The following is a 27,855-nucleotide window of genomic DNA, read 5'->3' as shown; positions in this document are numbered from 1 at the left end:
TCATTTTAATTCTCCATGTCCTCCCTGTGCTGAGTGCACTGGCGTAACTCACAGATGAGCCATGCCCCCAGGGGAGCCTCTCCGTTGTTGTTGTTGTTGTTGTTGTTGTTGTTGTCCTTGATGTCCACGTTGCTCATAAGCATGGGCTGGCAGGTCTCCTGCTCTCTGCAATTCAGATCTTCAACCATCTGGTCATTCATTCATTCTCTCTTCACAGGTGAGGAACAGATCAAACAGAGATTTGCAATTCTGGAACCTTTCTGGCCCAGTTTCATTCTCTTATTTCTGTCCTTTCTAAGGAGATCATTGTACATCTCAGGTAGTTTTGAAATCGTATATATCTGGCTTGACGAGAGCTCATCCTGTAAACTTCACATGAGTTCCTATTCCAAAAAACTGGATACTGAATCCTCATTTGCTGAGGATGTTGTGTGCCTCCATGCTCCCGCACACCACCCCCACTGGCGGCAACAGCAAAGACTACCTGAGGCAACTGCATGCACCCCATGTGCCCTCCAATGGGCCCTTTAAAACACTCACAAATGCAAAATTATGTCACCTCCATGGTGGTAGTGGATTCCATTCACTAATTAATTGGAGAATAGTCTGGCATGCTGAAAACAGAACTTGGAGTGGGGCACCTATGTGGCTCAGTTGGTTAAGTAAGTCTGCCTTTGGCCCAGGACATGATCTCAGGATCCTGCAATTAAGCCCATCAGGCTCCTTGCTCTGCTATTTCCTCTTCCTCTGCCCTTCTCCAACCCCCTCCAGCCTATGCTCACTCATTCTCTCTTTCTCTCAAATGAATAAATAAAATCTTAAAAAAAAAAAAGAAAGAAAACCAAAGGGGGGGGGGATCTGTTTGGTTTTTAACTTCTAATTCTTTCTTGAAGTAAAACTGTGCTTCATTTGGGATTTAGAACCCAACACAAAATTTGCTAGAAGCTCCGATGAAGGAGAAGGGAAAGAGCAAGATACATATTCTTCTGTAAAAGCCACATAAGATTTTCTAATGAAAGCTTACGACAGATTGGGGAATGGAAAAACTAGTTAAATCATATTATATACTTTCATATAGTCAAGTAAAAGCAATCCTGCAGCCTCAATTTAGTTTAGCTAGACCAAGAGAAGATACGTGCTACCCGAGCTCCACCCCTTAGCTTCACCAGGAGATCCCAGAAGCTGAAGAGGGAGGTCAGTCACACAAACCAAAAGGTTTACATTCCCTACTGCGCCAAGACCTCTAAGATTCCACTAGGCTTCTGAAAGATTCCATTGTAACCACAGATTCTTATCCAGTGTCCTAGTATGTCATTTTGTTTAGCAAACATTTCTCATTTCTCATGCTAAGTTAATTCATTCCCTTTTTTTCCTTTCTTCTTGCAGAGCCTTCTCCATGTCTGGCACTGTTCTATAAGCTCCACATGGAAGTTATATTTGAGTGTATGGCAGTGCCGGTAATAAATAATACATCTACTGAAATATATTAGATGATAGTAAATGTTTTATTAACCAAAAAAAAAAAAAAAGACAGGGGAAATGAACAGAGATTGCTGGCGAAATGAATTTAAAATAGAGGGTCAGAGAAGGACTCCTTGAAAAAGGTAACATTTTGAGCGAAGACTTGAAGATAGGAGCATCTTGGAATATTCAAGGAACAGCAAGAAGTTACTAGAGCTGGAACAGAGGGAGACAGAGAGAAGTGTAAAGTGGGAGAGGGAAGAAGGGCCAGATCACTTGGGAACTCTTAGCTACTATGAAGACTTTAACTTTTACTTTGAATGAGATGGGAAACCATTCAAGGGTCAAGAAGTGACATGACCTAACATTTCAATAGGATCATTCTGGATAAAGATGATATGGGATGGAGTGCCAGGAGCAGCCAACCATCTGGGAGGTTAAAACACCCCAGGCCACAGATGATAAAGGCAAGGACTGTGGGTCAGGATGGCAGCTCCTGGAAGAAATAAGGATGAGAGGAATAACCAGATTCTGATAAATAATTCCCTGAATACCATACCAAGCAAGGTGTTGTGCTTGTACTTGGCATAGAGAAGACAAAAAGGCAAATGCAAAACAAATTTAAATTTAGCAATTAACCTATCAAGGGGAATTTGGCTATTTCAGGAGTATTTTATATTAGTAAAGTCTACAGGTACTTTTCAAGTATAAAACTTTTAGGTGTAGACATTCTGGAAACCAGAGAAGCCTTGAAACCATTTAAAATGCATATCAGATTCATTGAAAGCATTTATGAATTTGACAAAGTATCTTACGCAAGGAAAAAAATGCCCTAGAAGGAAAAGACAGATATTAGATTTTCTCTTAAAAAAATACACCAAAGGAGATATAAATAGAAAATAGCTGAAAATACACGTAGGTGTCACAATGTGCCAGATTATCATCTGATATTTCCAATCAAGATCTAGTACCAAAAGTACCAAAGTCAATGCTAAATGACACAAACCATTTTCCAATGAGGAAAGGGCAATCAGTAGAAATAAGAAAGGACTAAAAAAAAAAAAGCACAAAATATGGCACTAAATGTATGTGATTTTAAGAGATAAAGAACTGCAAGGCAGAGGTCTTCCTTCTAGTATGATAACAGAGATAGAGACAGACAACTAGCAAAAATGCTATGTATTCATGAAGGATAATATAATACAAATTTGATAATGAAATTATACAAAGCAGGAAACATTTTTGAAATGTCATCAAACAGTGCCAGTGAATATTATTTCTGCCAAAGAACAGCACGAGGAATGTTTTATTCAAGAGTATCCAAGGAAATAAGAAGTACATTTAAATGGGACATGTCTCAGCTATATCAAAAAATTTTTAATGAAAAACAGAAAAGCACCTTCTGGGAATAAAAGTATTACATTTTTTGTTCCGGGAATAAAAGTGCTATATTATGTATACTCTCATGAAAAATGATTAGAGGTATCCTTGGCTTTTTGAAAGTTCATGTTATAGTACTTTGCTTTTATGAAAGACCTACCTGTTTGTGTTAACTGAAAGAAATCCAAAGAGGATTTTCACTTTTAAGAAGGAAGATGAAAAGTGCAAATAGTGTTCAATGCTTGTTTTGCAGCAAAACAAATTTATGCTATAAAGGTGGTGTACACCTGGAGCAGAGAGAGTAGGCCCACCAAGCTCCTTCGCAGGAACTACGCTTAGCATCTAAGCACCAAGACATCATAGCTTTGAACCGTGTCTGTGAGTATCTGTGCTTTATCTTGATTTATTGTGTACATCCATTAACAAGATGTATCCCAAGATCCCAGAAAAGCCTAAAATAGGTTATTTTTTGGTCTGGGAATGCTAAAAAAATTTTCCATATAAATTATTGGTAATTGCTTCTTCACTTTGCGTCATTCAGCTTATGAAAGATTTCATGGGAACATTTTACTTTTAAATCGAAGGGGAAAACCTGTACTTAGTATTTAATAGCTTGGTTTTAAAGTTAAAACAAGACAGGCAAATAACAGAGATTTAACAATTTATTTTACTTTGTCACCAAGTAGCCATGATTATTAGCAGTGCAACATGTCTTCTTAGTCTTTGTTTTTTCCTTCCCTTTCTCCTAAAAAGAGGAAAGTTGTTCTCTCCAGGGGGAGAGGAGAGGGAGAGAGCGATTATGATAAATTACATAATGGTCCTTTGATACTTAGGACAAATGTTTATACTCCTCTTTTCCCTATCAAATTTGTCCCCCAGGCTTGGGGATATCCCTTATCTTCCCTGATAGTTTCTGGAACACCCCATTTTCTCTCCAGTCACATCACCCTTGATAACTTCAACATCCCTGTCCATGACTTTTTGACAACCTGACCTCATATTTTCTCAGCCTGATTGACTGCTTGCACCTATCTTCCTTGGATATTGAGTCTGGTCAACCTCTCAGCTTGTAAATAAATGCCCATCCCCAGCCATCACCTCTTTTCTTGTCATTTCTCCCATTCTACTGAATCCGGTATTTGTCCTCAGAGTAATTATAAATTCCATCAACTCTCAACTAGTAGTGCTATGGTTAAGACTACAGATTGTCAAGTCAGTCTGCCTAAGTTTAAATCCTGACCCTCTCTTCACTAGCTGAGTGACCAGAGACAAATTATTTAATCCCTCTATGCCCTAAATTTCTGTAAAGGTGAAATGAGATAATCCACATAAGCCTGGCACACATTAAATCTGTGGACATTAGCCAGTTGTGTCAGTATTCCAACTGGCTTCACTTGTCCTTTGTGGAGCTTGGTCCCCATAGAGATCTTGGTTTTCTCCCACTGGTTGGTACTTGTCCCTTCCATTGTTCACTTTTTTCATTTCAGCTCCAGGATTGATTTAAATCTTGATTACTTCCTCGACCTAGTTGGATCAACTCTAGACTACCAGGGACACTTAGTAATATTTTTATAATTAATCTTTCCCTGAGGGGCAGTCCGGGTGGCTCAGCAGTTTAGTGCTGCCTTCAGCCCAGGGCCTGATCCTGGAGACCTGGGATCGAGTCCCATGTCGGGCTCCCTGCATGGAGCCTGCTTCTTCCTCTGCCTGTGTCTCTGCCTCTCTCTCTCTCTCTCTCTCTCTCCGTGTCTCTCATGGATAAATAAATAAAATATTAAAAAAAAAAACTTTCCTTGAGTCCTTATTCCATTCCCCACAATAGCTGCTCTAAACCACCTCTATTTTCCTAAAGTTCCCAAATCTTGCCCTGCCTAAAATGTTTTTATGACACGAGGTTCCTACTTCACCAGAAGACAGAGGCTACCCGGTTACCAAGAAAGCTTCTCCTATACTCTTTCTTCCCATGAAGAAGGAACCCAATGAATGTAACTCTTAGCTCTCTGTCCCTGTATTCAGGGAATGACTCACTTGATTGGTAAGTTCGTGCAGAATAAACTAGCATTCTTTAACCAGCCTTTAGATCTCTTGGCAACCAGCCACCCCACACAGACTGGACCAATCACTCTCTCATTTCACTGGCCATAGGAGGTACAGGAGGCCAGCTCAGTCCTTGGAGGGCCTGGGAAACCTATAGTTTGGAGAGGGAGTATAGCCCTGAAATCTGAACACCTCCCAACAGACATGTTGAGGAATATTAAAAAATCAACACCCAAACTGGGAATTTAGAAGAGTTATATAAATTCAGAGTTTTGAGAGGACTTTAGAATGTTTTAATCTTGGCAGTTGTATGGGCTTTTAATAGCTGCAGTTTGGGACAAATGCTGGCAAGGATATGGAGTAATAGGAATGATCATTCATTGCTGATGGACATGCAAAATGGTACAGCCACTCTGGAAGACAACTTGGTAGTTTCTCACAAAACTAAACATGCTCTTACCAAAATTTAGAAGCAAGCAAGATATGTTCCAGTTGGTAAATGGATAAACAAACTGTGGTATATCTAGTCAAAGGAACATTATTAGGCATTAATAATAAGCTATTGGGGTGCCTAGGTGGCTCAGTCAGTTGCGCATCCAACTCTTGATTTCAGCCTAGGTCATAATCTAGGGGCTGTAAGACCGCGCCCTGCATTGGACTCTGCACTGGGAGCACGGAGTCTGCTTAAGATCTTCTCTCTCCCTCTCTTAAAAAAAGAAAAAAAGTATCAAGCCATCAAAGGACACGGTGGAATGGTGGAATGTTAAACACACTTAATACTAAGTGAAAGAAGCCCATCTTAAAAAGGCTAGGTACCACTCCAACTATATGACATTTGGAAGAGGCAAAACTATAGAGACAGTAAAAAGATAAATGGTTCCCAGGAGTTGGGGAAGGAGGGATACACAGGCACAGCAGAGAATTTTTAGAGCAGGGAAACAATTCTATATACTATCTTAGTGGATATATGTTATTATATACTTGTCCAAATCTATAGAATGTACAACACCAAGAGTGAAACCTAAGGTAAACCTTGGACTTTCAGTGATAATAGTACATCAATGTAGATTCATCCACTGTAACAAATGTACCATTCTGGTGCAGAAAGTTGGGGGGGGGCAGGTTGTGTGTTGGCGGGGGTTAGAGGAGATACAGGAACTTTTCTCCGTATTTGCCACTAAACTTTTCTGTGAAGTTAAAACCACTCCCCCCCCTCAAAAAAAAGAGTCTATTTTAAAAAACAACAGTGGTACCTGGGTGTCTCAGTCCTTTAAGCCTCGGCCTTCAGCTTAGGTCATGATCCTAAGGTCCTTGGATCAAGTCCTGAATCCAGCTCCCTTCTGGGCAGGAAGTCTGCTTCTCCTCTTACCCCTCCACCCTGCTTATGGGCGCTCTCTCGCTCTTTCTCTCTCTCTCTCTCAAATAAATAAAATCTTTAAAACAAACAAACAAACACCCCTCACACATACAAAACCAACACCACCACCTATGCTAGGAAGGAGGTTTCCTTGTCTAATAGAGGATATTTTTTAAAAATACAGATTCTTAGGCCTCATCTCAGAACTACTAAATCATTACTACAGGAACATGACATAGGAATCAGTACTTTTTTGCCTACAGTTGTTACTAATAAGCACCCAGGTGATTGTTTTGATCAGACAAGTTTGGGAAACATTGGCTTAGGTCATTCTATAGGTGAAAGCAGTTATAGCAACTGATGGCCAAGGATCACAATTGCTCAGAAGATACTACACAAGCAGTATTGGTGAACGGAATTCACTCTAAATGCAGCTCAAAGCCAACAGTATCCTTCCACGCACCTTTGGAGTCAGAGGGCTACATAACATGCTTTGACCAATGGAGTGTGAATGGAAATGATGTGAATAAAAGAAGCATGTGCTAACTCTGGGCAGAAGTTCTTAGGGGTAGGGTATAACTTGTTACATTCCCTTGTCCCTGCTGTGAGAAACATGGAAGAATTTGTGGAGATTGTGTCATCCTAGTTCCTTAAGTGAATACAGTGTGAACAGAACTCCCTGCCAATCCACAATGGATGCATAGTATGAGTGAAAAATAAACTGCCGTTGTCTCCAGCCACCAAAATTCTGAAGCTCTTTGTTACTGCAGCGTAACTTCCCCTACCATTACTGATACAGATTTTAAACTCTACAAATTTCTAAGCTTCCAAAAAAACAGTATCTCAAATGCCAGTCTGAGAGAGAAATTAATATGAATAGCAAATTATCCTTCTAGAAATGGAAAATTCAAAGTGCCAAATTTAACATCTCCTAATTATGTTCACAGGACATGGTTTCCTGAGCCTTGTGTCAGACCAACTATCTTGGTAAAGCTAAAACTCAGAATCTCCCTGACTGACCCCAGAGAAATTGACCTGGTATTTGACAACACCAGTTAATGGGCTTTTGAGAACACAATTTTGCTTGGAATGACACCACCAGAGACTGGGAATAGTTTTTTCTAAATTTGATGGGTGTGGGGACAGAGCTGCAATAATTTTGTGGGTCTCATGGACTTTTTTGATTCTCCAGAAACTCAGTGAGAGCTGAGTTTGATATTAAAGTAATACAATTTTTGTGGGGCACCTGGGTGGCTCAGTGGTTGAGCATCTGCCTTCGGCTCAGAGTGTGATCCTGGGATCGAGTCCTGCATCCAGCTCCCTGCATGGAGCCTGCTTCTCCCTCTGCCTGTCTCTGCCTCTCTCTCTCTGTTTCTCATGAATAAATAAAATCTTTAAAAAAAAATACAATTTTGTCCAAGCTACAACTGTTTACAAAAAAATTCCAACCTGATTTAAGCCTTGAACAACTCTTCTAATTAAGATTGAGTGAGGGACACCTGGGTGGCTCAGCAGTTGAGCGTCTGCCTTCGGCCCAGGGTGAAATCCTGGAGTCCCAGGATGAGTCCCACATCAGGCTCCCTGAATGGAGCCTGCCTCTCCCTCTTCCCTTCCCTCTCCCTCTGCCTATGTCTCTGCCTCTCTCTCACTCTCTGTGTCTCTCATGAATAAATAAATAAAATGTTTAAAATATTGAGTGAAATATGAAGTGGAAAGGATGAATTCTGGACATTATATTTCTTTGAAGTTTAAATTTCAAAGGCAAGAGAATTTAAGTTTAGTCATTAGTTTCCCTAGACTCTTTAAGGAGTTTTAATCTTGAGACTAAAATTTTCCTTGGGAATTTGATAATGGGAGAGAGTTTGTGGTCATATTTGAAGGGTCTATGTCGACTGCATTTTATTGTTGAAGTATCTTGATGGTACTATGTAATCTAATTGCAAGCCCTCTTACATGTGAAATCAGACAATACTACTGAATATAACTGGTAAAGAAAAGAGGGGAATGAATTTCCAGATTTGGAGTTTTTATAATTAATATACTATTTGTGGTAGTTGTAACATGGCCTCTTTTCTGTCTTGTCCTAGCAGACAAGAGAGAGAGGCAGAGACACAGGCAGAGAGAGAAGCAGGCTTCTCTCTCATGTAGGGCTTAGTCCTGGTGGGGAGTCAGGTTGGTTGTGAAAGTACATACACCTTAGACCATTCTAGCACCATTGCATAGGGCCTAGACCACTGTAGCACCATCTGATCTTCCAAAAGTTTCTAATGTTTAACTGAAAAATTGAGGCCACAAAGCTTCTCCTCCATTTTGACTACTAACCTTATATGAACTCTTTAAGCTTTGTACACCAAATGAGACTCCTTTTTGTAATCTGGTGCATCTTTTTGTAATCTGGTGTTGTGTTTTATTTTGGCTTTCTTGACTTATCACATGTGAATCTTATTGTTCTCATGATGTGTGCCTACCTGCATATATTTGGAAATTCATACCTTGCTACCTAAACTTGTTATTAATGTTGTTTGTGGGGTTTAGATTAAGCTTGTTTCATTTTTTAGAGAGAGAGAGAGTGAGCATTAGAGCCGAGGGAGAGGGAGAGAGAACCCTAAGGAGGCTCCACACCCAACATGGAGCCCCATAAGGGCTGAATCTCATGATCCTGAGATCACAACCTGAGCCAAAATCAAGAGTCAGACATTTAACTGACTGAGCCACCCAGGTGCCTCTAGGCACCCAGATACTAATCAACTTGCTCTGTTTTTGTAGGAAGATACGGGAATATTTAAAAACTATACCACTTTTAACTTCCCAAAATGCTTTTTGCTTTTTTTTTTTTTTTGATCCTTTCATGTAGCAAAGATAATTACATGCTCACCAAATCTCTTTTCATATTTTTTCTATATTCTCTGTCCCTCCCTTCTGCCCCCCTTCCTGAATTAAGCATGACCAGGGGACTTGTTCTGCCTAGTGAAACATGAATGGAAGTAACAGGTGTCACTTCACAGTGGTGGGAGGGAGGCCCTTCTGCATCACTCCTTCATCTCTCTCTTCCCCTCTGGTCATGAGCATATAGCCCAAGAACTGAAGCAGTCAGCCTCAGTGGGTCTCAGCATAGAGGGTAGCCATCTACAGTAGAGTCTGCATTATTAAGAAATAATTTTTTATTTCTTAGGTCACTATTCTCTTGGTGGTACTGCTAAAGCATAAACCCAGACTACCCAGACACTTCCCCATCTACTTCCACTATTATCCCTTTTCACTTCTTCCTTGTAAATATGCTCAAGTATCTCCTAGCCAAGAAAAAACCTTTCCCCGATCCTACTATTTCTTTTAAGATTTTATTTATTTATTTATTTATTTATTTATTTAATTTATTTATTCATGAGAGACAAAAGGAGAGACAGAGGCAGAGACACAGGCAAAGGGAGAAGCAGACCCCATGCAGGGAGCCTGACGTGGGACTCGATTCCGGGTCTCCAGGATCACGCCCTGGGCTGAAGGCAGCACTAAACTGCTGAGCCACTCGGGCTGCCCGATCCTACTATTTCTTAAATTATCATATATCTTCCTCTCATTCACTGATACATTTCTCGAAGTAAAAATCTATATTTGCTACTTCCATTTCCTCACCACCCACTCACTCCTTAATTCCTGGGGATCTGACTTCTGTTTTCTTCATTCTTCAGAAACTATTTTCTTTAAGGTTATAATAATCTCCTACTTTCCAAATCACATTCAACTCTGCTCAACCTCTCTTCTACCAATGCCCCAAACTCTAGTCAAATGGTTTTAAGTCTCTTTATACTCAGAGACTCCTTTGAAAGTCAGATGTTATGAATCTTATTCTCAGAAAAATCACATATACATATATACAAAATTTCCATAAATTTCAGAGATTTTGACCTCAACACTCTCCCAAAGCCCATTCATAATTAACCTAAACATCTCTGTACCTTGGGTAAAGAATTCTGCTCTGGTCTGTAAAACTAAGAAACAGAAAGTGAAGAAAGTCATCCATTCCCACAAAACAGTCAGATGGAGTATTTTTTCACTTCCGAATGTATTTTCCTATACCACCCTACCCTAAAGTTTGGTCTCTCCTCTATTTTTTGCATTTCTGTAGTGGCTTCATACATTGCCTATTCTCATGCATCTCTCTCTTCGTTCAGTCATGGAGTACTTGTGGAGTAAAACACAATGTTATGTTCCTCTTATCCCAAAGGATATGACAAGATAGTTGGGAAAGAGACATGTTCACATTAAAACTTGAGTAATAAAGGGCTCCTGGCTGGCTCAGTCAGTAGAGCATGTGACTGACTCTTAATGGCAGGGTCAGGAGGTCAAACACCACATTGGGAGTGGAGCCTACATAAAATAAAATAAGATTAAATTTGAGTAATAAAATAAGGAAGAACATGAGTAAGTGGGAGACATACGGAACTATTTCTGAGGAAGGTTCAGATACTGATTTCTGTTAGAAAGGGAAGGCAAACTGGATCTTGAAAGATGGGCCTGGCTTTTCTGTAAGTAGAGAAGGAAGAATGTGTGTCGAAAGGAATAGAAGCTATTATGTAAGCAACAAGAAACATGTAAATATAAACGGAATGTTGGAGAGATCACAAGGAGACCCCACATGGACTGACCAGCAAAAACACAAAGTTAGAGAAAAAATAGAATGCTTAGTTGGGGCTAGTCCTGCCTTAGCCCTGAGCACCAGGTTAAAGAGTCTGGCTTTATTTAGTGAATAACAGGGAGACACTGAATATTTTTGAGCCAAGGACTGATAGAATAAAAATGGTCTTTTCAGAGATTAATCTCAAAGAGTATCTCATGAAGAGATGAGGGATTGGCCAAAAGGAGAAAAGTCAGGAAACTGTGCAATAATCCATGATTTGAACTTGTGAACAACTGAACTATTTGCAAACCAATCTTAACAAAAGGGGCACAACTGATGTAGGAGGCATGAATATGTATTGCTTGGATCTCCCCTCATCTGTCAGAATGCAGTCAGCTAAGGACCTCCAGCTACAGCACCTCTAGGACGTACTATAGCAGTACTCTAGCTGAAGTCATCACCTTCCTATGCAGCCCCCACCAATGACTGATAATCACAGCACTACCAGGGCCCAGCCATGCCCATGGAAGGCAGGCCTTCTCTACAGATGATCTTGGCTCTGGAGCTCCCCATAGGTTGGCTGTACATCAAAGGCTGAGGCTCCCACCATCCAGTCCCGTTTCCCAGCCACTTTTTTCAGTCTTGAGATCAGCATCTAGGTCTGCAGTTTCTCCCTACTCAATCCACCTTCCTCCACCTTTATCTCTTGTAGGTGTTAGATCTACTCCCCAAACGATATAAAAATACTTTGGAAATACATGAAAAGTTACACATTATAAAATTCATTCAAGTAAAAATTAAGTTGATAATGGCGATGAATTGTGTCTAGGAAAGACATATTTAAGTTTAATTATTTCATACACTAGAAAATTAAGAAATGTTGATAACGGTGATTTATGTATTGAGAAAAACACCAAGGTCAGACTACAGGTTTGAATAAATTTTCTATGTACTGAAATCTTTTCTCTGATTTAACCTGAGATTAAATAAGAGACTAATGTAGCTATTTGAACATTATTTGAAGGAGCCAATTCATTTTAAAGGGAATAAATGGAAAGAGCAGGGCAGTTCTCTGAGACAAGTGCTACAGCTGGGGTTCAAACAAATATGAGCGTCAGTACAGGCACTAAAAATATCCATCAGATAGAAAAGATTCTTGGAGGTTCTTTTGAATATACTTAATGTTTCTGTTCATGAGACCTATCTGTGAAAATGGAAAGATATTCCTGCTATGGCAGGATTGAAATATATATATCCTATATATGATGCATATATATACATAACTGCCACATAATACAGTAAAACCTGATAAGCAGAATGTAACGGAAACTATATAATAGACCATCTCACACAATCAGCTAAACATAACCACTCTTCCTGTTTTGTTTGATGGGGGAAGTTATAATATAGTGTTAGAAGTATATTTTGTATGTGTGGTTAGGCTGAGGAGATTAGTTGGTCATTCAGTTTCAACTCTTCAGTGGTAATTTGGGAATGAAATGGTTACATTAAAGTAGTTCTGAGCTACTAAAGCACTGTTTGGTTGACAGCCCCATCATTTCCTTCCTATTTTTAACTGCTATCCAATACAAGTTTCCTTTTGAAGCAGATCTTAGTAGAGGTTGAAACATTTTAATGATATAAATTCAAATTATTGCCTCTCATTAATAAAGCATTTTAAATAACTATACAGTCCTCCTAAACCTCTACCATGACCTCTCTCCTGCCAGCTTCCCATTTTATATCTTTCCCAAATTATTTTCTTCCTTACTGTAGAAATTCCCAACTTTCTACTTTTTCCTCACATCTTTCACATCTTTTCCACAACACTATACTCTCAACTGAGGACATTGCCTCATACTTCTCTGAGGAAATAAAAGCCATCAGAAGTTGCTCATTTTGGGGGGATGTGGGCCACGGAGGGCCCTTCTCCCTCCACTTTGCTGTGCCTTCGCTGGCTTGGCTGTCAGCTTGCTCCAGAGCGCCACACAGAACGCAGGCCTGGTTTTTTTTTTGTTTTGTTGTTTTTGTTGTTTTTAGACTTTTACGTTTTATTTCAAAACAAAAGTTGAAAATAGACAAAATAGAGCCATACCAAGTTGTAGGGAAGGAACATGAAATACCAAGGGTCAAAAAGGAAGAATAAACTAGAAGGGTAGGTAGCACTGGCATTGACATGAAAAGAATATAAAACTAGAAGCTTCTGGATAGAGAAAAAAACGTACAAAATGTGTATTCAGTATAAATTAAATAGTTCCTGTTCAAGATGACAAGTGCACGCAAGAAAGCACTCGCCACCCAAAAAATGTGTTGGGATAGACACCAGCAATGGTGTGAGGGCTCAGGCTGGGGAAATCCGCCACCCTCTAGGCTGGAAGTTCTGTTCTGGCGAACGCTCTCCCAACATGAGGCACAGGGACGCCAGCCTCCAGCCCCGTAAGTCCCACTCTTCTTTTTTTTTTTTAATTTCTGTACAAAACCATGTTTCTATTTTACATAAAGAACCCCCCCTTCTCCCCCCCCAAACAGCACCCTAGCCCTAGGGAGCATCCCCCAGGAAGAGGGGCTGGGTGAGGCCCCACCCACTGGCCCTCTCCTCCACCGGCCCCAGCGGGCTGGCCCAAGCTCCACTCAGGATAAAATAAGTAAAAAAGCTCAAGCAGAGTCTATGCTGGGCCAGCCAGACTCTCTGCCACGCAGGGCCGGGCAGCTGGGCCATCAGCATGGGCAGGCCCTCGGCTGTCAGTCTGTGAGCCCCGGGGGTGTGTGGAGCCTCACCCACAGGCCTGAGCTTCCGGGGTTTACAGTAGGTTTCCTCACTCTCCTGGGAGGTCAGACTGTCCTGGGAGCAGTGGTGAACTGCATCCTGGGAGCGGTGATGGGCTGGATCCTGGGAGGCTGAGTCCTGAAGGGCTGGATCTTGGTGGGCTGCATCCCTGGCGGGGGCACATCCTGTGGGGGACACGCACATCCTATGGGGGACACGCATCTTCTGTGGTGGCTGCCCCCTTGGCTTGACTTGGGGTTGGGAGCTTATCCAACTGCCCACTTGCCTTTGCCTTCGCTCCTTCTCCTTCTGGCTCTGGGTGGCTTGGGCTTGCCTTTGGAACCAGGGAGGGGGGTATCTGGGGGCAGGCGGATGTATGGTGAAGGTTGTAAGGTCGGCCGGGGCCTGGCTCTGCCTCCAGGATGGCCTTGGCACCATGCAGCCTGGGCAGGGAACAGCACTGCAGCTCACCCCGGGTTTCTTGCCAGCGCCGCAGCTGAATGAGGAGCTGAATGAGGTGCTCACGCTCAATCTGGCGCTCTGTCACTGGCAACTCTACCACCTCAGCCAGGTCTCAGGATTCTTGCCCTCCAAGAAAATCTAGCTGTGATTGGATAGGATCCCCCTCCAGGAAAAAATTCAAACTTCGACCTGCCCACTTTTACATCCCCGAAAATGGCTCACCATTGTAACAAAAGCTAAGAGAATTAAGACAAGAAACACAAGAATGGAACCAACAGTCTGGGAAAACCAGAATTTGAGATTTCATAAGGAAAAGGAAGAATTTATTCACTCAAAATTAAAAGTTAAAGGCCTGGAACTGAGAGTCAGATCAGGTCAAAAAGTAACATTAGCTCCAGAAGAAATGGCTGACTTTTATAAGGAACTTTTAAGTAAAGATTTTCAGAAGCACATGTATTATAACAGGGATTGGTAGACGAGTAATTTTCCCATCACCTTCTTCTTGGAAAAAATGGCCCTGGAGAGGGTTTGGAACAAGCTGATACTGAAACAAAAGAAGATGAGTGCTTAGAGCCCACTCTGATTCACCCATCAGTGTCTGACTTTCCAGGAGAAGTGACTGCTTGGGAAATCATCTTACGAGGTCTCTAAAATCCTGTAAGTGAACGGAGTCTCTCATTTTTATGGGGGCCTCCTGGCTTATGTCAGCGCAGGGTAGACTGCCAGAATGGAGGTCCTGGTGAGCCATGGGCCATGTGACTCTGTCCCAACTGTCAATTCCAAGCTGGTTCTCGGTCACAGACGTGATTTTAAACAAAGTGCAAGCATGTATACTTGTCAAAAAAAAAGTTGCTCATTTTTGGATTCCCAAATCTCTAGGTCTTCTCCTTCATCTCTTCTGTTTCAATGTCTCTCCTCCCATCATTTCATTCCTGTGGTCGATCCAATCCCTCACTCTATCATCCCTCGCTTTCTAATGAATAATTCTGATCCTAAAACAAACATGTGCTAGTATCTGTCATCCGTAAAAAGCCTCTTCTTGACCTCTGTCATCTTTAAACTACCTTTCCTTCTTTTGCTTCCTCTCACAGAAAACTTCTTGAACTATCCTACCTCTACATGCTGTCTCTATTCCCTCACCAGGTCACTCTTGAATCCTCTCCAATCTAGCTTCTCTGTTTTACCATGCCTCTGACATCGTCTGCATCAGGGCCAATGAATTACTTTTATACTGTCAAACCCAGTGGCCACGTTGTTCCTTACTTTACTTGATTCTTCAGCTGCATCTCTCTCCCTGAAAACATCCTCCCTCTTTAGCATCTGTGATGCCATTCTGTGCAGAAGAGAGTTAACATAGCAGGCCTCAGACTGCTATCCTTTGAACGTGCTTGCAAGGTTGACCCTTGGCTGGCATTTGAAAACTTGATTTTCAGTAGTGCTCCTTTTTTCCCTAACTGATAATGATGGCTCACTGTGCCTAGACAAAGGGTGCCTACATGATCAGACCCAGATAAAAATCTTGGGCACTGAGTCTCTAATGGGCTTCCTTGCACAGAAACATCACAGACGTATTATTGCATTTTCACTGACGGGAAGAGTGTGTTCTATATGATCTCTTACAGGAGAAGAAGGCATTGAGGAAGGCTGCTCATGGATTTTTCCAGATTCCATCTGTGTCTTTTTCCCTCATGATCCGGCACAATGTATTTACTGTAGCACTGTGATAAATCTTAGCTGTGAGTACGACTATATGCTGTTTCCAGTGAACCTCCTAGTGAATATCCAAACACAAGAGCTGGTATTCGCCACTTGGTCCTGGTTTTCTTTTTCTCATACTCCTTTATTGGTTTCTCCTGCTCTGTCTCACTTGGAGCCTCAAGGTTTTACTCTCCCCTCTATCTTTTAGGTGATCTTATTTGGTCCCTCAACATTACATAAAATATCATCTATATGCTGACAATTTCCAAATTTATATCTCCAGTTTAATTCCTACCACTAACTCTAGAAACTGATATCCAAAGACTTCTTGAATCTTCACTTGAGGATCTTGTAAATAAACTTAGTATGGGTAGTATGAAACTCATGATTGCTCTCTCACAAACCTGGTTCCACCTTCTGTTTTCCCCATTTCAGTGATGAGTCAACCACACGTTATTACCAAATGCAGAAATCTGGGAGTCATCTGATACCATATTCTATTTTGCTAATACCATATTCTATTACCAAATTTTGCTAGTTTTACCTTCATATTATCTCAAATCTGATACTTCTCACTATTTTACCTTGATACAAGTCATCATCAACTCTCACTGGACTACTGAAATAGCTCCCTAATTAGTCTCTCTACTTCCATTCTTATCCCTGTATAATCCCTTCTCCATTCAGAGAAATCATTTGAAAGTCCAAATCAAATGATGTCATTTTCCTGATTAAAACTTGTCTGTTGGGGTTCTGGGTTGGCTCAGTCAGCTAAGTGTCTACTCTCAGCTCAGGTCATGATCCTGGAGTCCTGGGATCAACCCTGAGTTGGGCTACCTGCTCAGTGGGGAGTCTGCTTCTCCCTCTCCTTCTGCCCCTTCCCTGCTTGCACTCTCTCCCTCTCATATAAATAAATAAAATCTTAAAAAAACAAAAACAAAAACAAAAACTTGTCTACTGGTTTCCAATGCAATTAGGATAAATCTAAATTCTTGGCCCACTTAGAAGAAAAAGTAGGTGCTCTTGCATTGAGAAAAAAACAGGGCTTGATCAAGAAACAAAGAAGGTCGGAGTACCTACAATAGAATGAGTGAAGAAGGGGATCAAGATATAAGAGGAAATAAAAAAGGGGGGGGTCTTTTCTCATAGGCCTTGGTTTTTTTTTTTTTTTTGTATTTATTACACAAATCTCTGCTGCCACATGTTAGAAAAAGTCATCATAATGTTCTCTAGTGAACTGATCATTTATAAAATGAGTCCCAACTCAAATTTTTTCCATATAAAACACCAGTACTTATTTTCCCTACCCTATCTTATTCAGTTGCCTCTCAGCTGACATCCTTATTGGTTTGAACTTTGAGATTGTGGTAATACCCCCAAATATCAATCAAGTGCAAACCAAATGAATTGAAAGAATTTAACTGCACACTTTGCTACAAGTGCAAGATTTCATGAAGTTGATGAAAGCGATGTTAAAGAATTCTTCCAATTACACACAAGGCTGTTGGCAAGTGAGACTGCAGTCATACTAGTTAGCAAGAGGAGCAAAGAAAATGAAAAGGAATTGTTTCAAAAAAGAATTTGAGTATCAAGCAATTAACAGAAGTCATTAGGAAAACTGATGAGGCTTTTGATGATTTTGGTAAAAATGATTCCTGCCTATTAAGAGAGTAAAAAATAAGAGGCCACAGACTGGATAAAATACTTGCAAGTTACATTTATGGTAGAGAATTAATCCCCAGAATATAGAAAGAACTCTCAAAACTCAGTAAGAAAACAAATAAGACTCCAAAATATTGGATGAAAGATGTTAATAGCTATCTCATCAAGAAAGATACATGAATACATCTTTGTATAGATTTCTTTGAGTATACACTCAAAAAAGATGTTCACCATTACTAGTCATTAGGAAAATGCAAATTGGAAGCATAATGAGATACTATTACACTAGTAATACTAGAAAGGCTAAAGTTAAAAAAACTGATCATACCGAGAAGGCAAGGGTGTAGAACAACTAGAAGTCTCGTACACTGCTGGTAAAAAAAATGTAAAATGGCAGAATCACATTGGAAAATAGCTTGCAGTTTCTTAAAAGTTATACATAAACCTACTATATGTTCCAGGTTGTCTTCTTCCACATATTTGCCCATGAGAAAAGGAAATAAAGTCCACACAAAGACCTACACATTTATATTCGTAGCAGTTTTATTGGTAATAGCCAGAAATTGTAAAAAACCAAAATGTCCATTCACAAATTAATGGATAAGCAAATTGTGGGGTACTCAAACAATGGAACACAAATCAGCAGTTGGTTAAGAGAAAACTAGAAAATCACAACAACTTGATGAAGATCCAGTGTGGTCACTTGATCATCATCATTAGCAGGAGAAGCAGCTGGTAATTTGTTAGGAAAGCAAATTCACAGGCCCCACTCCAATCCACTAAGTCAGAAACTCCGAGGGTGGGAGTTCTCCAAACCACACTTTAGACTAATTTGCTAACAGTTATCAGTAAGGGTTCTTGATGTCTGTCATCTTTACTATCAGTAACCAAATCTGGCTAACTTAAATTGAAGATAAATTAATTGGCAAGCATCAGGTAACTCACAGAACTGATAAGAAATGCTAGGAAAGATTTTTAGGTAAGGACCTGGAACCAAGAGAGTGAAGATAATAGAAACAATCTGGTTAAGATGCTGCTGCCACCAAAACATATGCCACCTCTTCTATTTGATATAGTGTTCACTGTAGGCAGCTGCTGCTCCTGAAAACACAGTCACGGATTCTGGACTGCGTATCTGTCAAAAACCCAATACCATCCATCATCCCTTCATTTTGCCATCACTCGGTCTTAACCATCCTTTCCCCCAACTCCTCATTTATCAACTTCTACCTCCTCTAGGAAATCTTTGTAGGCCTCCTAGTGTAGGCCAGGTCCCCCTATTCTACAATCAGAGTTCCCTTTATCCCATTAAAGCATTTAACATTAAGTATAATTAAAATATCTATAGAATGAGTTGTTTAATGTCTGACTGACCCACTAGGCAGGATAAAAATCACATAGAAAATAGATCTTTTAGGAAAAAACTTTTATATTAAATATTAGGTTGTTTGTTATTTCTTCTTTTCTTTCTTTTTTTTTTGTGGAAGAAAAAACAAACCTTATTAATTTTTAAAAACTGAACCACTAGGAAAATATATCACAGCCTTGAAACATCAAACACAGGCTATATTATATTTCAAGTAGTAAGTTGGTAAAAAGACAATAAGGTCTTTATCAAAATAAACAGGTGCTAGAGCTGGGATAGGAACACTGCTTGCTGAAAGGCCCCAGGCAAAAGTGATATTTGGTAATGAGGGAGTTGCCCCTCTTTTGCTTTAAAGGAATCATTGCTCACCCCTGAATTGCCTAATTTTTCTTCTTTGACCTTCCTGTTGCCAAGGGATTGTCTCAGTAGGGCTCTGTTATTTCAGGGGGCAAAATAAGCAATACTGAGTTTAGGCTTTCATTCCATTCTGTTCTATAAAAACCAGGTTTTTCCAAAGCCAGTACTTAATAACTCTCTTAATTAAGAAGAAACAATTCCTCCTTCAATGTTCATTCCCGCATACCATGCAATCAAAACTCCCTTTCCCTTCAAGGGAGAGCGTCACCGCAAGAGACTGTCCTGTTCCTCTGCTGCAGGTAGCCTCAGGGCTCATCATGACAGCCGAGAGGGAAGGTCTGCTTCCCATACCCAGTGTAACACTGCTTGTCATGTTTTTTGCAGGGTGTCACAGCTCGAAGATATAATGTGTATTTCAAGAAATGTATACCCACATCTTGATGGCCAGAAAGATATCCACAAGAACTGTTCAAAGTTCTTATCCAAACTACCTCTCCTAACTCCACATCTTAAATCAACTTCAAGCACTCGTATATAAAACAAAACCAAGCAAAACAAAGATCCAGAAACCTTCTTTCCCTTCTAAATTAGTGACTTTGTGGATTTTTACAGCTTATGAAAAACAATTTGGTGATCCTTCTGGTAAACAGGAGGTTGGCAACAAACAGAAACACCTCTGCTCACACCACTGGAACACAAGCAGGTTAGAGGAATCTTCCAGCCTGTTGGTATTTGTGTACTAAGAAGAATCTGGTACCTTGGAGGGCTCTGGCTTGCTACAAGGGAGATCCCTAGTGCCAGGACAAGCCCTTGAAATTTAGGCTATCAAAAACTCTCCTGTGCCATCTCTGACCTAAATTTTAGCGCCAGTTTTTTCCATTTCACTTTCTAGGGTTGAAACATAAAGGAACCAGTGTCCAGAAGCAAGTGACACAGGCCTCAAACTTGCTGCCATCCTTAATTTCTTCATAGACACCACTTAATAGACCAAAACTCCCGTTTCTTTTTAAATAGATTCCTGCTGTCAGTCTCAACGGCCAATTGCAAAGACTTCTATTTCCCAATGGACAAGAGAAACACCTTCATCCTCTTGGTCATGGTCGGGATGAAGTGTGTGTGGTCATCCACACACTTGGTCACACAACTCTCCAGCTGCCACTTCACCTGAAGTTCTTTACTTCCTACATCTATTGAATCTTTGGCTTTGTCATTGCAATGCATGGTGCACTGGGCCAAGTGGTCCTGGAACATCTCCAACTCACTGGTCACAGGGGCTTGGGCTTGAGCCAGTGGCACATGGCAGCATTCGATGCACTGGTGCACCTGCTACAGGGACACCTGGCTGTCTTTGCATCAGCCAGCACTGCACTGGAATGTGACGCCCTGCATCTTCCTAATGTTCTCTCTTTCCAGACTTTCACCATGAAGTCCACTGCCTCCTGCACCCACAGCTGCTGCAGCTCCGCCATCCTGACCCCATGCTGCACAGTGTTTGTTATTTCTAGCATAAATCCCTTTGTCTCTTTGAACTCACTTATTAAAATTTATTCTCTGCCAATCTCTCTCTTCCCTCCCACCCCCACACAAACACATAGCCTTGTACGAATGGTTTATTGTATAGAAATTGTGGAAAATAAGGGGAAAGGCTAGATTCCATGTTTAGATTAAAGCAGTACTGAAGCCTTAGGGTAAAATGATCACTTGACAGAACTAGTTTACCAGAAGCAAAGGTTTAGAGCTGGGACTAACTATAAAAATATAAGCTCTCGTCCTCCAAAACTGGCAGAACTACTGGGTGAGGCACTGAATTTTTCAGTCTATGAAAGGCAGTTTCAATTAGTTTCATCTAGAGATTTTAAGAGGTAGGGAGATCCCAGCTGACATTTGGTTGCCATTTTATCTGTTTACTTGACTGTCAACCCACTAGATAGTGAACTCCTTGAGGACAAGTACTGTGTCATTCACCTTATGATCTCAAACTTGGCACTCAGGGGGCACTCAATAATGCTTATTGAATTAATGAATATGTAATTCACCCTGGAGAATTAGGGATTTGATTTATTACCCCTCTTATGAGTCTGTAAATTTCAAAAGAGATTCTAATCATTTAGTCAAAGAAACAGATTGCAAAGGGCAGCATTTCAAGCATCAGATATAGAAAGAGTATCTTGCTGGCTCTTCAAATTTTTCATGCAGACAATTCCATTCTCTGCTTATGAGCAAGGCCTGTTCTATTTATATATATAAAAACTGGGGGTAGGTGGAAAGAGTGTATAACTTCTTTGTGCATTAGTTATTATCTCTCCACTGCTTCTATTGTTAATTTCTTCAACTACTGTTAAAAAATACATCTCTTTACTATATTTGATTAGAGGGAAGCTGTGACCTCCTACATTATTCATAGCTTGTCAAAAATAAGAAATACAAAGAGCTTTAGTTGTGCTGAAAAACTCTACATTTAAATATCAAATAGGTATTTCCTAAATGATGTTTTAATCCTTAAATAAATATAGCTTGAAGGATAGACATCACCAATGACTACCTATATGATATGAGGATTCTGAAAATACTCTTTATCATCCACAATTACTCCCTTTTGCTCCAAATGATGTCTAATACTTTAGAGTTCATTCTTTAAGGGTCTCCAGTTCCAGTGGCATGACAGCCTGAGCTAATGCAGAAAGCCTTACATAGAAATGATGCATTAAGGGGTGCCGGGGTGGCTCAGTTGGTTGGACATCTGCCTTTGGCTCAGGTCATGATTCTAGGCTCCCGGGATGGAGCCCAGTGTCGGGCTCCCTGCTCACTGAGGAGCCAGCTTCTCCCTCTCCCTCTGCCACTCTCCCTGCTTGTGCTGGCTTGCTCTCTGTGTCAAATAAATAGTAAAATCTTCAAAAAAAAAATGATACATTAAACATAACAAGTGATAACTTGCTTGTGAGATGAGCTCACAAACAGAAAAGAAAAACTTCCAGATACCAGAAACAAAGAGGAAAGGAAAGCCAGAGTGGTAAGTGTTAACTCTGCATCAATTTGGGGGCAGTGTTATTGGATCTTAAAACAGCAAGTGACTTGGGTTTTTTTTTGTTGTTGTTAATTTTATTTGTTTTAAAGATTTTATTTATTTATTTGAAAGAGAAAGAGAAAGCAAGCAAGCATGAGCAGGGGAGGGGCAAAGGGAGAAGTCAACTCCCCACTGAGCAGAGAGGCCCCCAGACATGGGGCCTCAAATCCAGAACCCTGGGATCATAACTTCCGCTGCAGGCAAACAGTTAACCAACTTAGCCACCCAGGTGCCCCAGTGACTTGGGTTTTAATATCTACTCAGGGGAAGAAGCTGAAGCCTCAGACCTAAGGGAGTTGGAAATAAAATACTGCAAAAAAAAAAAACCCTAAAATTCTCCAAGGGCTACATTCTCAGGCCTGTAACTTGCATAGAATAGAAATTCTAATTTACATTAGCTGAGAAATGAACATAAATATTGATTGGTACTGAGCCTGTGCTATTTCTGTGGATCTGGTACAAGCAAACAAATAAACAAAATGCTCTGGGTCACATGGGATATCCACAGAGAAAAAAGCTGTATGAAGATAATCTCATAATGTAAAAAATTGTAAAATAAAGCAAATGATCAACCATGAACAAATGTCAACAAACACAAAGTATCCCTAAAAATCTAAACAGGGAATCCCTGGGTGGCTCAGCAGTTTTGCACCTGCCTTCGGCCCAGGGCGTAATTCTGGAGTCCCGGGATCGAGTCCCACATCTGGCTCCCTGCATGGAGCCTGCTTCTCCCTCTGCCTGTGCCTCTGCCTCTCTCTCTCCCTCTGTATCTTTCATGAATAAATAGATAAATTCTTTAAGAAAATAAAAATTAAAAAAATCTAAACAGAAAGGGCTGTCAAAATATTATTGTTTAAAATTAAATAAACATGTCTAAAATGATTAAAGAAGTCATTGGAACCATAAAGAACATAAGTCAGTGAAAAACAGAATAGCAGACTTGGAAAGGAACTAAGTAGAACTTCTAAAATTAAAAATATAATCATTGGAACTAGAAGCTCAATGGACAGATCAGATGCAGAATAACAAAGAATTCTGAGTTAGAAATAGGTCTGATAAAGTTATCCTGAATGAGATAAAGAAATGAAGACTTGCAAAATGAAAGTAACAAATATAGAGATCAGAATGAAAGGTATAATATATGTCTAATGGGAATTCTACAAAGAGAAGAGGAACAGAAAAATTGTGAACAGTTAATAGCCCAAAATTTTGCATGATTGATGAATGATATGAATCTTTCCATTTAAGAAACACATATCCCTGCAACATAAATAAAAAGAAGTCTACATCTAGCTACATCATAGTAAAATGGCAAAATGCCTAACAAAGGGAAAAACTGTAATTATCATAGAAAAATTCATTCCTTTAGCTGTGATTTCCTCTTTAGTAAAAAAATGAATTCCAGGGATCCCTGGGTGGCACAGCGGTTTGGCGCCTGCCATTGGCCCAGGGCGCAATCCTGGAGACCCGGGATCGAATCCCACGTCGGGCTCCCGGTGCATGGAGCCTGCTTCTCCCTTTGCCTGTGTCTCTGCCTCTCTCTCTCTCTCTCTGTGTGACTATCATAAATTAAAAAAAAAAATTAAAAATGAATTCCAAATATACTCTAATGAAGTGAAGTGGATGCTGTGGCTAGATGAGAAGGGCTTTTGGATGAAAAACTCCAAAACTTAAAAATCATATAGGAGGGGTGTGTGGGTGGCTTAGTCGGCTGAGCATCTGACTCTTGATTTCTGCTCAGGTCATGAACTTGGGGTTGTAAGATGGAGGGAGAATCTGATTGAGATTCTTTCCCTCTCCCTCTTTCCCTCCTCTGCTCGAGAGTGCTCTCTCTCTCAAATAAATACAGAAATAAAATCTTTTAAAAAATCATATAAGAATTATGGGGTGCTTGGCTGGACTGGCTTGGTCGGTGGATCATGTGACTCTTGGTCTCAGGGTTGTGAGTTCAAGCCCCATGTTGGACACAGAGCCTACTTTAAAAAAAAAAGTCAGATAGGAACTAGGGGAAAAAAAACCTCTCATTTCTCAGGTCCAATATTTTTGTGCCTTAGTAACTGCAACACAGCAGGAGTTTGGACATTTGATTATATTAGAATGAATCTTTAGAAGATTCTAATCTTCTAATGAAGATTCATTAGAATGAATCTTTCTAATACAATTCAAATACTTCTAAAGTCAGGAAACTAACAACCTGTCATTTTTTTTAAACTACTTAGTGGATTATCAAGTAGTGACCCAAAGGCATAAATACTTGATTGGTAATTATCTCTAGCAGTTCCTCTAGCCTGAGAAGGGACCTCTGTCTTCAGAATATTTTTATGAAGGGCTCTTGCACTTTCCAGGAATAGTGATTTTAGTCAGCCTCCTGGAGGGGTCTGATAAGAGGCCAATGTCTCCCTCAGGGTCTGCATAATATGCCGTTATCTTTTGGCAGAATATCCTGAGCTCTAAAAGATAAAAAAAATGCTTGGAAGTTGGTCTGAGATGAGAACATTAACCCCATTAATGAGCTTTGGGTCACTGTCTCCAATGATAACTACACTAGGTCCACAGAGAAACTTAAGGTCTCTCAACTTTCTCACCTGAAGAGGTTTCACTAGTGTTTTCCATTAAACTTCACAAAGAATAACAGAAAGAGACTTAAACTTTTTTGTTCCAATAATTCTTTTGACCTTTCTAGTTCAGACCATTTCCAGGGAAATTGACATCATCGGAACGGCCTCTTTGAAATCTTAAATCCAAATATTCCTGTTTTTCCAGATCCCTTGCTCAGGCTAATCCTTTCACATTGCTCTTGTACCTCATCGGGATCTGAGTCCCTTGACCTCTCTATTAGCCTCCTTCTCTCTTCAGTTAGACCTCAGCCAAAATGTTGACATTAACCACTCTCTTTTAAATATTCTCAACCCAATGATCTCTACTTAGAGAATTCATGGAGATATTGTAGGTAAAGCACTGGCTGAGAGAAGTGCTCAACAGTGGTAGCTAACACCAGTACCATCACTACCACTAACATACACCCTTATTCCTTTGTCATTGTATCATACCAGACTGCATGGTATATAATCCTGGGCTACTAAACATTACTGGGGGGAAATCACTACACTGTTCTTGCAGATGAGACTAAATTCATGCTTCCAGACTTAACTGACAAGTAATTGTGTTTCTCTAATGAGTTTTCGGAATTTTAAGTCTACTCTAACCCTTCCCAATCTCCTTTTTTTTTTTTTTTTTTAAAGATTTTATTTATTCATGAGAGACAGAGAGAGAGAGAGGCAGAGACAGGCAGAGGGAGAAGCAGGATCCATGCAGGGAGCCTGATGTGGGACTCGATCCCGGGTCTCCAGGATCACACCCTGAGCCAAAGGCAGGCACCAAACTGCTGAGCCACCCAGGGATCCCCCCCAATCTCCTTAAACCTCCCTTGCCCCACTTCCTCCCATCATTCTCATTCTATTATTTCACAAAAGAGAGAGAGAGAGAGAGAGAGAGAGAGAGAGAGAAACTACCAGAAAGAACTCCTCCAACCTCCAGCCACATCTGCAAACCTTTCTGCTTTTGCACCTATCCTCCTCTGCCTTCCTATGACAATGGAAGCACAGTCTGGTTTATTGCTAGAGGCCAATGACTCCACATTCTCTCCCACTCTCTGTCATCCTCACCCACATATCTTCAACCTTTCTCCACTGGCTCCTTCTCATTAATATTGAAAACATATCCCATCTTAAAATATTTCTTTTTATTCCAACTACCTTCTTATTTCTCTTTTTCTTCCCACCCAAACTTTTTAAAAAAGGTTGTCCACTTTTGACGTCCCTAGATATTTATTTTCCCATCGTCATTGTAATCTGGTTTCCATTCCTACACTCCCCTGAAACTGTTATCTGTCGCATGAGTAACTCCAATAAACACTCCTCAGGTCTCATTTCATTTGACTGACTGGTCAACCACTTTAGGTACATTGATTACTTCCTCCATCTGAAACACTCCATCTTTAGGAATGCCCACCTTGCTAGAACTACTTCCCTGAATGCTTCTCGGGAGTACTCTTTGTGGTTTCTCTCCTGTTTCTCTATTCATCCTTAAATATGGTTACCCCTGAAAGTTTGGTGAAGGGCTCCAATTCTTTTTATACTGTTAAGTACATAAAGGCCATTGGACTAAAGTGGCTCTAATGTCTTTGCCCAAAATCTGTGTCAATGCCTCAAGGTTATGAAACCTAAACACTAAGAACAACCAGTCACAAACAGCGCACTAGGTTTTGAGCTATGGCAATCAAATAATTTCCTTTGTCTCCACACCCCTACATAAATCTTTCCCCAGGCTCCTGTAGGAGCTCCTAAACACTTTTGGGTTTGGCCCTGCCCAATTCCAAGAGACTTTTTCTCAAGAAACTCTTAAAAATTTTAATATGCCTCAGTTATCTTTTAACAGTCTCTCTCATTCCCTCCAAGCCTACCTATACTGCTAATAAATGCATGCCTCAGTTTCCATCAGGCTCCTGATGTATTTATTAAAGTACTTTTCTACCCTTTAGGCATTCTGCCTCTAAATCTGTTTCTGTGAGGGACTTTTATTATCTCTCAACTTCCCAAACCAGAAATCTGCAATCGTCCCGTCTTTTCCCATTGTTTCAGTCTTGAGAGTCAATCAGCTACCAAGCCCAGGCCATTCTTCTTAAGGCAATAGTTCTCAAATCATTTCAGCGGACACCCAGGCCATCATTATGTCACAACTTCTTAAGGGGTCTTCCAGTTTCTAATCCGAGTCTGTGTTAATCTATGCTGTACGTAAAGTCAGAGTGATTCTTTGAAAATTGTAAAGTAGATCACGCCACTCCTCTGCCTAAAGTGCTTCAGAGTTTCTTGTTTTGAGGTTCAAAGCTCTGAAAACTCCCTAGCATTTCTCCCTAGGTTTCGCCCCTGCGCTCCCCTCTTGCAAGCAACCTGCAGCCCTTCTGAATTTCTCTGAATTCCTAGAGGGCATGCTTGCAGCCTCCCCGCTGGTCCCCTCAGGGGAAATAAACCTCCTCCTTTTCCTGACCGACTCTGCATTCAGCCCCTTTTAACCTCAACTTTATGTATAATCACATCCAGGAAGCTTCTAGAAAACTGCTTGACAACCCCCCCTCCAGTTCGAACTAACTCCTCGGTAGGTGTTCCCAGGGCGTCCGGTACTCATCCAGCAATTAGAGGACTGTCTCGCAATTGCCTATTCCCTCAAGGCCCAGTTGACTGTAAAACCCTGGAGGGCAGAAACCACGTGCTCTTCTTCCCCCTCCCCCCACCCCCCAGGGCCTAAGAGCAGCGTCTGACCCACAAAACAGTAGTTCAATTCATATTTGTTGAACGAGTACCTATTCACTTCTGTGGCCCGAAGGAGAGCAGAAAAGAGGCGGGCTTAAGGGAGACGGAGTACGGCAAGTCTGTAGGCAACAAGTGCGGGGGAGAGAGTACCTAGGTTCTTCCACCCCTCGGGGCGGGGGCCCGGGCCCACTGCCTAGCGGAAGGCAGGCGCCGCGACCTCCGCAGGGAGCGCGCGACCCCGGCGAGGAGGGACAATAGCTTGGAATTCGGCCTCGTGTTTCCGGCGGGGCGGCCTCGCGCTCGGCGGGTGCGGCCCGCGG

At 40.9% G+C, this 27,855-nt stretch overlaps 1 protein-coding gene and 1 pseudogene across 2 annotated transcripts in view; both read right to left on the bottom strand.

The window, feature by feature from the left end:
- The window catches only part of ACYP2 (acylphosphatase 2), a 247,932-nt gene extending 220,077 nt beyond the window's left edge, over nucleotides 1-27,855 (bottom strand). The window contains exon 1 of one of the 2 annotated variants that reach the window (XM_025467078.3): nucleotides 27,686-27,855. The gene's annotated coding sequence lies outside the window, so the exon portion shown is untranslated. Of the gene's footprint in view, nucleotides 1-27,585 lie in introns of both variants that reach the window. The other variant, XM_049115516.1, reaches the window with a different exon arrangement.
- Nucleotides 229-27,723, bottom strand: LOC125755954 (protein FAM136A-like; annotated as a pseudogene).

The sequence above is a fragment of the Canis lupus genome, chromosome 10, assembly GCF_003254725.2.
Source record: "Canis lupus dingo isolate Sandy chromosome 10, ASM325472v2, whole genome shotgun sequence".
Taxonomy (NCBI): Eukaryota; Metazoa; Chordata; class Mammalia; order Carnivora; family Canidae; genus Canis; species Canis lupus.
The sequence above is the reverse complement of the archived record's forward strand: the minus strand, read 5'-3'. Positions and strand labels throughout refer to the sequence as shown.